Source organism: Cervus elaphus, chromosome X (genome assembly GCF_910594005.1).
Source record: "Cervus elaphus chromosome X, mCerEla1.1, whole genome shotgun sequence".
Lineage (NCBI taxonomy): Eukaryota > Metazoa > Chordata > Mammalia > Artiodactyla > Cervidae > Cervus > Cervus elaphus.
Genome location: NC_057848.1, coordinates 94046297 through 94055275, shown reverse-complemented (window position 1 = coordinate 94055275; position 8979 = coordinate 94046297). Strand labels below are relative to the sequence as shown.

Sequence of the window (8979 nt, the reverse complement as noted above, 5' to 3'; positions counted from 1 at the left end):
TATGGTCCAAATGTCACATCCATACATGACTATATGAAACTTTGTCAGCAAAGTGATATCTGTGCTTTTTAATATGCTATCTAGGTTTGTCATAGCTTTTCTTCCAAGGAGCAAGCACCTTTTACTCTCATGGCTGCAGTCAGTATCCACAGTGATTTTGGAGTCAAGAAAATAAAGTTTGTCATTTTTTTCCATTTTTTCCTCCTCTATTTGCCATAATCTTGGTTTTTTGAATATTGAGTATTCCGAGATTGTGCAGTAGTAAAGAACCTGCCTGCCAATGCAGGAGACACAGATGTGGGTTCAATCTCTGGCTCAGGAAGATCCCCTGGAGAAAGAAATGGCAACTCACTCCAGTGTTCTTGCCTGGAAAATTCCATGGACAAAGGAGCCTGTAAGTCTACAGTCCATGGTGTTGCAAAGATTTGGACATGACTGAGCACAAGCAGAGCAACATCTACAACATATGATTTAAACCTAATCCGTTTTATAACTCTAAGATGGCTGCTTCTTGTATCCTATTACACTGGTTTTCTAGAACATTTAAACACTATTAAGAAAGAACATATGCCATCCAAATGTAAGATCTGAAATATGACAAGAACACTCACAACTATTGGGAAGAACTCTCAGAGGAAGGAAAAAGTTGAGCCCTTATTTTCCATAGCTTCTTTTTATAGCTTTCAGAAAATAGATGAAATCTGCTATCTGTTGATCAACATACTAGATGAATGACAATGATATTCTATTTCTTCCATATGGATTGAAAATCTTGTACTATCTTCTTTTTTTAATTTTTAAATATCAATGACATATAATTTGGGTATACATTGCTTGAGTGTGGACCAGATAATATTTTAAAATTTAGCTTGCTATTGTTTTTTTTTTAGCTTCCTAAAATTAATGTTTACTAAGTTTATGAGCTGAGTTTATTTTATATATATTTTTTTCTTTCTGTGAAAGCAAGATCAAATTTGAAATAATTAGTAAACCATGATTTTGTTGTTGAGTTATTTTATGTGTCAGTTCTCTAATTCATTTTGGTAAATATTTATATTGAGCACTACCATGCTGGGAATTATGTTTATCCACTTGTGAGCAAGAAAAGGCCAAGTCATACTCACATGGATTTAGGATGAAGACTGAAGATAATGTGAAATGAGGTAAAACGGGTATACAGGGATGAAAACATATAGAGCTTTAAAGGCCAAGTTAAATATGCTCAACTTTATTTTAAAAGCAACAAGAATGTTCTTAAAGGGTTTTAGGTAAGGGAATAAGGCTTTCAAGTGAGAAACAGAGGGAGACAAAATCCACATTGTGAAATGATCCTTTCTGAGGTGAGGAAAATATTGCATGCATTTCAAATATTTGCTTCACAGTAAATAAATAGTAGAGGGAATATAACGGTTTTTTTTTTAATTGTTAAAGTATCTCATACATGTAGAAAAGTATATTAAAATACATTAGGTCAATGAATTATCTTAGAATATTCATGTAACTCCCACATGGACGAAGAGGTAAGATATTATCAGCACCCCCAAAATACCCCACAGGCTCCTTCTCAACCAATATCTCTTTCTTCTTCTAGAAAAGCAGCCAGATTCATTTATAACTTTTAAATAAACTGAGCATATTATGAATCATAAAACAAATCTGAATAAAGTTCAAAGTGATGAAATTATTCAGAATGGATACTCTTGCCACAGTGGAATTAAACCTGAAATAAGTAACACAATGAAAAAAGGATCCAAATAAATATTTAGAAATCAAATAATGTATCCCAAAGCAATTCAAAGTTATCACAATGAAAAGTAGATTTTTTTTTCTTTTTTATTTCAGAAGGAAAAGAACATACAGCACATAAAAACATGTGGAACACAGCCAATCTGTTCAGAGAATATTTATATCAATAGCTTCATATATTAAAAAATGTAGCTTTTTAATATCAATAACTATTGAATTACAATTGAATTAAATTATAAAACAATTCATCTCAATGAATAAATGGATATATTATTACTTAATAAAAAAGTATAAGGGAGAAAATAATAAATATATTAATGAAATGTACAATAAACACAACAGAAATAATTAACGCCAAAAATGAACTACTTGGAAACTCATGTTTTATAGATATTGAACGAAACTGAGCAGGATCAAAATAAATAAATAGATTGATAGATATATAAGCAAATAAGTTGTCACAAATTTTAAATGCAAGAGATCAAAAAGTAGTATCACTGTATACTTTACAGATACTGTAAAGATTTTAAAAGAATATAATAAATAATTTAATAAAAGTACATGTAAACCTTTACATAAGATTTATGAATTCCTAGAAGGACACAAGATTAATATGAAAAAATAAATGAACACTACCATGCTATTGAATAAGTAATTTAAAAATTTAAACTATTAAATTAAATTGACAACTAAAATCCTTCCCCTAAAGAAGCCTCTATTGCCAAACATAGTCACTATTGAAAATTCTTCCCTACTTTTAACTCAAAAATTGCAACAATTTTATAAAACTTTGTCTAGAATGACAAAAAAGGAAGGAGAGGGAGAGAGAAAGGGAGAATATAAAAGAGAAAGATTGTAAGAGGGAGAGAACTCATTTTATGGGGCCAGGATTACCCTATGAAGAACAAATAATAAGATAGGAAACTTAGGAGACTAATCACTTTTATAAACATAAATGCAAAAATTCTAAAGAAAATAAATCTAGTGATTATTTTTAAAAATTAATATATTATGAACAAGTTGGACTTATTTCACCATGCGAAGTAGATTTAACATTTAAATAAAAGTCAGTGTGTTTCATCACATTAATATTGAGTTGGCCAAAAAGTTTGTTTGGACTTTTGCATATGATGTTATCGGAAAACCCAACTGAACTTTTTGGTCAATCCAATAGTATAAGGTACAAAACCATCTTCACAAATGCAATGCAGAATAAAGATTTGTACAGATTTTAAGATCATCCATGGTAAAGAAAAAAACCTTTGTAAAAGAGGAATATAAGGACTTTCTTTAATCTAACAAAGTACCTACAAAAAGTAGTTCAGATTAAGATATCAAATACTACTAAAAGTCGTATACCTAAAAATAACAGCATCCACCATTGGTATTTATTGGTGTTCCTGTTTCCCAGAGTCAACTATATTCATCAAATGTAGTTATTTTCCTTGGTGTTTGCTTCCATATATCTAAATATCTTTATACCACTATTTCTTGGTTTATCATTTATTGACTTCTCATTTTTTTAGATGAAGGTATTATTCTCAAGTGTGACTTACATGCCTTCATGCTTCCAATATTGTGATATCACACTTAAAATAAAAGTCAATATTTAATGTTTAATTACATTAAACTGTTAGCCAACTGTTTCCTAGTGAAGTTCTTTTTCTTGAACAAGATTTCACATTCCTTATGATTAAAATTTCCCCTGGTATTTTTTTCTTATCTTTATTTTCCACATGAACATTCTGACATGATCAACTCTTTTAGACATCGATCATGATTATGTTTCAAATAGTATTTCAATTGAAATTTTTTTCATGGAAATATCATTCATTCAGTTCTTCATCTTTTCAACTTGTGTGTGTGTGTGTGTGTGTGTGTGAGCTTGTTACACAGCTTTTATTATTTATAATAATAATATTATTTTATTGTTATTTATTATTGTTACACAGCTTTTTATTATTATACTTTCTCTCTGAGGAATATTTCCCTGCTTTCTTTCTGAATGTTGTGCCTTCTTTCTCCAAGAGCCTCTCTCCTTTCTTTTTCTATCAGCTTCTTAAGGAAGAATCCATGGGAGGTAAGTTTCATGTCTGAAACTATCTTTACTCTTGCTTCACATTTAATTGATGGTTTACTTGGTTATACAATTCTACATTAAAAACATTTCTCTCAGAATTTTTTAGGAGTGGCTCTGTATATTATTTTGATAAAGTTTGCTACTGAGAAATATAATATCTATGACTTAATCTTTTCTGTTGACATTAAATTTTAGTATTTGGAGATTCTAGGGTTTCTTTATCTATAATTCAGTAATTTCATGACATTTATGTTTTGGTGTGTAGCTCCTCAGTCCTTCATTGTGCTACATACTTTGTTGGGCACTTCCAATAGGGAGCTTTAAACTGTTTTCTTTTTTTTTTTTTGTCATACATTGATATGAATCAGCCATAGATTTACACTTATTCCCCATCCCGATCCCCCCTCCCACCTCCCTCTCCACCCGATTCCTCTGGGTCTTCCCAGTGCACCAGGCCCGGGCACTTGTCTCATGCATCCCACCTGGGCTGGTGATCTGTTTCACCATAGATAGTATACATGCTGTTCTTTTGAAATATCCCACCCTCACATTCTCCCACAGAGTTCAAAAGTCTGTTCTGTATTTCTGTGTCTCTTTTTCTGTTTTGCATATAGGGTTAAAGATGGTAACGATAAACTGTTTTCTTTATGCTACTATTAGTCATAATTTTGAATTTTTGTGGTGATTTCCTAAATATTTCATTTTCCTTCTCCTTTTTTTTTTTTTTTTCTGGTCATACCATGCCATTTGTGGGATCTTAGTTCCCCAACCAGGGATCTAACCAGGGACCACAGAAGTGAAATTCCCAACTCCTAACCACTGGACTGATCTTCCTTCTTCTTTTTTGCTTTCATTTTATTATCTTTTTGTTCTATTTTCTGGGAAAATGTTAAACTTTATTTCCAAAATACTTATTAAAGTTTTATTTCGAGGTTAACATGTTTCACTCTCCAAGAGCTGTTTTTTGTTTTTTTTTTTTTAAGTTTTCTATATAATCTAGTAATTGATTTTTTGTATAAAATATTTTTTTTCATTTCTCTGGATATTATTTTTTTTTCACTTTTAATTTTTTTTTATTAGTTGGAGGCTAATTACTTCACAACATTTCAGTGGGTTTTGTCATACATTGATATGAATCAGCCATAGATTTACACTTATTCCCCATCCCGATCCCCCCTCCCATCTCCCTCTCCACCCGATTCCTCTGGGTCTTCCCAGTGTACCAGGCCCGAGCACTTGTCTCATGCATCCCACCTGGGCTGGTGATCTGTTTCACCATAGATAGTATACATGCTGTTGTTTTGAAACATCCCACCCTCACCTTCTCCCACAGAGTTCAAAAGTCTGTTCTGTATTTCTGTGTCTCTTTTTCTGTTTTGCATATAGGGTTATCGTTACCATCTTTCTAAATTCCATATATATGTGTTAGTATGCTGTAATGTTCTTTATCTTTCTGGCTTACTTCACTCTGTATAAGGGGCTCCAGTTTCATCCATCTCATTAGGACTGGTTCAAATGAATTCTTTTTGACAGCTGAGTAAAATTCCATGGTGTATATGTACCACAGCTTCCTTATCCATTCATCTGCTGATGGGCATCTAGGTTGCTTCCATGTCCTGGCTATTATAAACAGTGCTGCGATGAACATTGGGGTGCATGTGTCTCTTTCAGATCTGGTTTCCTCAGTGTGTATGCCCAGAAGTGGTATTGCTGGGTCATATGGCAGTTCTATTTCCAGTTTTTTAAGAAATCTCCACACTGTTTTCCATAGTGGCTGTACTAGTTTGCATTCCCACCAACAGTGTAAGAGGGTTCCCTTTTCTCCACAGCCTCTCCAGCATTTATTGCTTGTAGACTTTTGGATAGCAGCCATCCTGACTGGTGTGTAATGGTACCTCATTGTGGTTTTGATTTGCATTTCTCTAATAATGAGTGATGTTGAGCACCTTTTCATGTGTTTGTTAGCCATCTGTATGTCTTCTTTGGAGAAATGTCTGTTTAGTTCTTTGGCCCATTTTTTGATTGGGTCATTTATTTTTCTGGAATTGAAAAATATGGAACACTTCACGAATTTGCGTGTCATCCTTGCGCAGGGGCCATGCTAATCTTCTCTGTATCGTTCCAATTTTAGTATATGTGCTGCCGAAGCGAGCACTGGATATTATTATTTTTATCATTTCTTCTGTTCCTTGAATTGATTCTAATTTTCCCTTTATTTCCTATTTCTTTTGGCTCTCTCTTTCAACTTTTATGCCTCTCTCAAAAATCTGGTGTACTTGGCATGTCAACTCACATTTAAGAGTGAAGACTTAAAATCTTCAGAAGCACTCTGTCCAAACGATAGCCCTCATTCCAAGGCAAGCATATGAATAAATCACTGTTTCATTGATAAACTCAGAAATTAGTTTCTGGAGGTCTTTTCTCTGAAACTAATTTTTCAGGAAAGTAATCCTACAAATCCCTGCTTGGGACTCATGTATGTCCTTCCCTCATTCTGGAAGTAGGGTGAGGTACTAGGCTTGATGTCTCACTAAGAATTATAAACTTTAATCCCTTTTGTCTTCAGTACTCTAACTCATCCAATGTAAGCTATAATTTCTATTATTTTTAAACCAATGTCACTGGACCTTTTTCATTAATTTTATTCTCAAGATTCAAAAATATTCAACAAATTTACCTTTGGCTGGCAAACTTCCTAATGTGAACATTTTTGTTCTCAAAAGTTTAAGACATAAGATCCAGCAATTCTACACCTGGGTTGAATTACTTATATGAAGAAGTCATTAATTAGAAAAGATCTATGCAAACTTTTTTCCTTGCTGCATTATTTATGATAGACAAAATATGGGAACAACCTAAATGTATATCAATAGTTGAATGGATAAAGCAGATGGGTAAAGCAGATGTGACATATATACACACATATACAGCAGAATAGAATCTTGCATTTTTTGACAACATGGATGGACATAAAAGGCATAATGCTAAGTGAAATAATCCAACAGAGAAAGATAAATACTGCATGATTTCTCTTATATGCAGTATCTGAAAAAAAAATGAACATAAAGAAAAAAAAAAGATAGATACAGAGAACATACGGCTGGTTGTGGGCGGAAGGAGAAATAGGTGAGGGAGATTAAAGGGTATAAGCTTCAATTGTAAAATAAGTGACTCACGAATATGAGATACACAGTGTGGGGAACATAGTCAATAATTACACATGGACATCACCAGATGGTCGACACCGAAATCCAAATGCTTATATTATTTGCAGCCAAAGATGGAGAAGCTCTATACAGTCAGCAAAAACAAGAACGGGAGCTGACTGTGGCTCAGATCATGAACTCCTTATTGCAAAATTCAGACTTAAACTGAAAAAAGCAGGGAAAACCACTACACCATTCAGTTATGACCTAAATCAAATCCCTTATGACTATAGAGTGAAAGTGAGAAATAGATTTAAGGGATTAGATCTGATAGACCGAGAGCCTGATGAACTATGGACGGAGGTTCGTGACATTGTACAGGGGACAGGGATCAAGAACATCCCCATGGAAAAGAAATGCAAAAAGGCAACATGGCTGACTGAGAAGGCCTTACAAATAGCTGTGAAAAGAAGAGAAGTGAAAAGGAAAGGAGAAAAGGAAAGATATTCCCATCTGAATGCAGAGTTCCGAAGAATAGCCAGGAGAGATAAGAAAGCCTTCCTCAATGATCAATGCAAAGAAATGGAGGGAAACAACAGAATGGGAAAGACTAGAGACCTCTTCAAGAAAATCATAGATACCAAGGGAACATTTCACGCAAAGATGGGTTCGATAAAGGACAGAAATGGTATGGACCTAACAAAGGCAGAAGGTATTAAGAAGATGTGGCAAAAATACACAGAAGAATTGTACGAAAAAAGATCTTCATGACCCAGATAATCACAATGGTGTGATCACTCACCTAGTGCCAGACATCCTGGAATGTGAAGTCAGGTGGGCCTTAGAAAGCATCATTAGGAACAAAGCTAGTGGATGTGATAAAATTCCAGTTGAGCTATTTCAAATCCTGAAAGATGATGCTGTGAAAGTGTTGCACTCAATATGCCAGCAAATTTGGAAAACTCAGCAGTGGCCACAGGATTGGAAAAGGTCAGTTTTCATTCCAATCCCAAAGAAAGGCAATCCCAAGAATGCTCAAACTACCTCACAATTGCACTAATCTCACATGCTGGTAAAGTAATGCTCAACATTCTCCAAACCAGGCTTCAGCAATATGTGAACCATGAACTTCCAGATGTTCAAGCTGGTTTTAGAAAAGGCAGAGGAACCAGAGATCAAATTGCCAACATCAGCTGGATCATTGAAAAAACAAGAGAGTTCCAGAAAAGCATCTATTTCTGCTTTCTTGACTATGCCAAAGCCTTCGACTGTGTGGATCACAATAAACTGTGGGAAATTCTGAAGGAGATGGGGATACCAGTCCACCTGACCTGCCTCTTGAGAAACCTGTATGCAGGTCAGGAAGCAACAGTTAGAACTGGACATGGAACAACAGACTGGTTCCAAATAGGAAAAGGAGTACATCAAGGCTGTATATTGTCACCCTGCTTATTTAAGTTATATGCAGAGTGCATCATGAGAAACGCTGGGCTGGAAGAAGCACAAGCTGGAATCAAGATTGCCGGGAGAAATATCAATAACCTCAGATATGCAGATGACATGACCTTATGGCAGAAAGTGAAGGGGAACTAAAAAGCCTCTTGATGAAAGTGAAAGAGGAGAGTGAAAAAGTTGGCTTAAAGTTCAACATTCAGAAAACTAAGATCATGGCATCTGGTCCCATCACTTCATGGCAAATAGATGGGAAGACAGTGGAAACAGTGTCAGACTTTGTTTTTTCGGTTCCAAAATCACTGCAGATGGTGACTGCAGCCAGGAAATTAAAAGACACTTACTCCTTGGAAGGAAAGTTATGACAGATCTAGATAGCATATTGAAAAGCAGAGACATTACTTTGCCCACAAAGGTCCGTCTAGTCAAGGCTATGGTTTTTCCAGTGGTGATGTATGGATGTGAGAGTTGGACTGTGAAGAAAGCTGAGTACCGAAAAATTGATGCTTTTGAACTATGGTGTTGGAGAGGACTCTTGAGAGTCCCTTGGACTGC

General features: G+C 34.6%; 1 non-coding gene across 1 annotated transcript; it reads right to left on the bottom strand.

Annotated features, from left to right (window-relative positions):
* Positions 1–5874: 5874 nt before the first annotated feature.
* LOC122690925 lies at positions 5875–5981 on the bottom strand. Its single transcript, XR_006340179.1, has one exon. It is a non-coding gene; the product is annotated as a U6 spliceosomal RNA (small nuclear RNA).
* Between the last annotated feature and the right edge of the window lie 2998 nt (positions 5982–8979).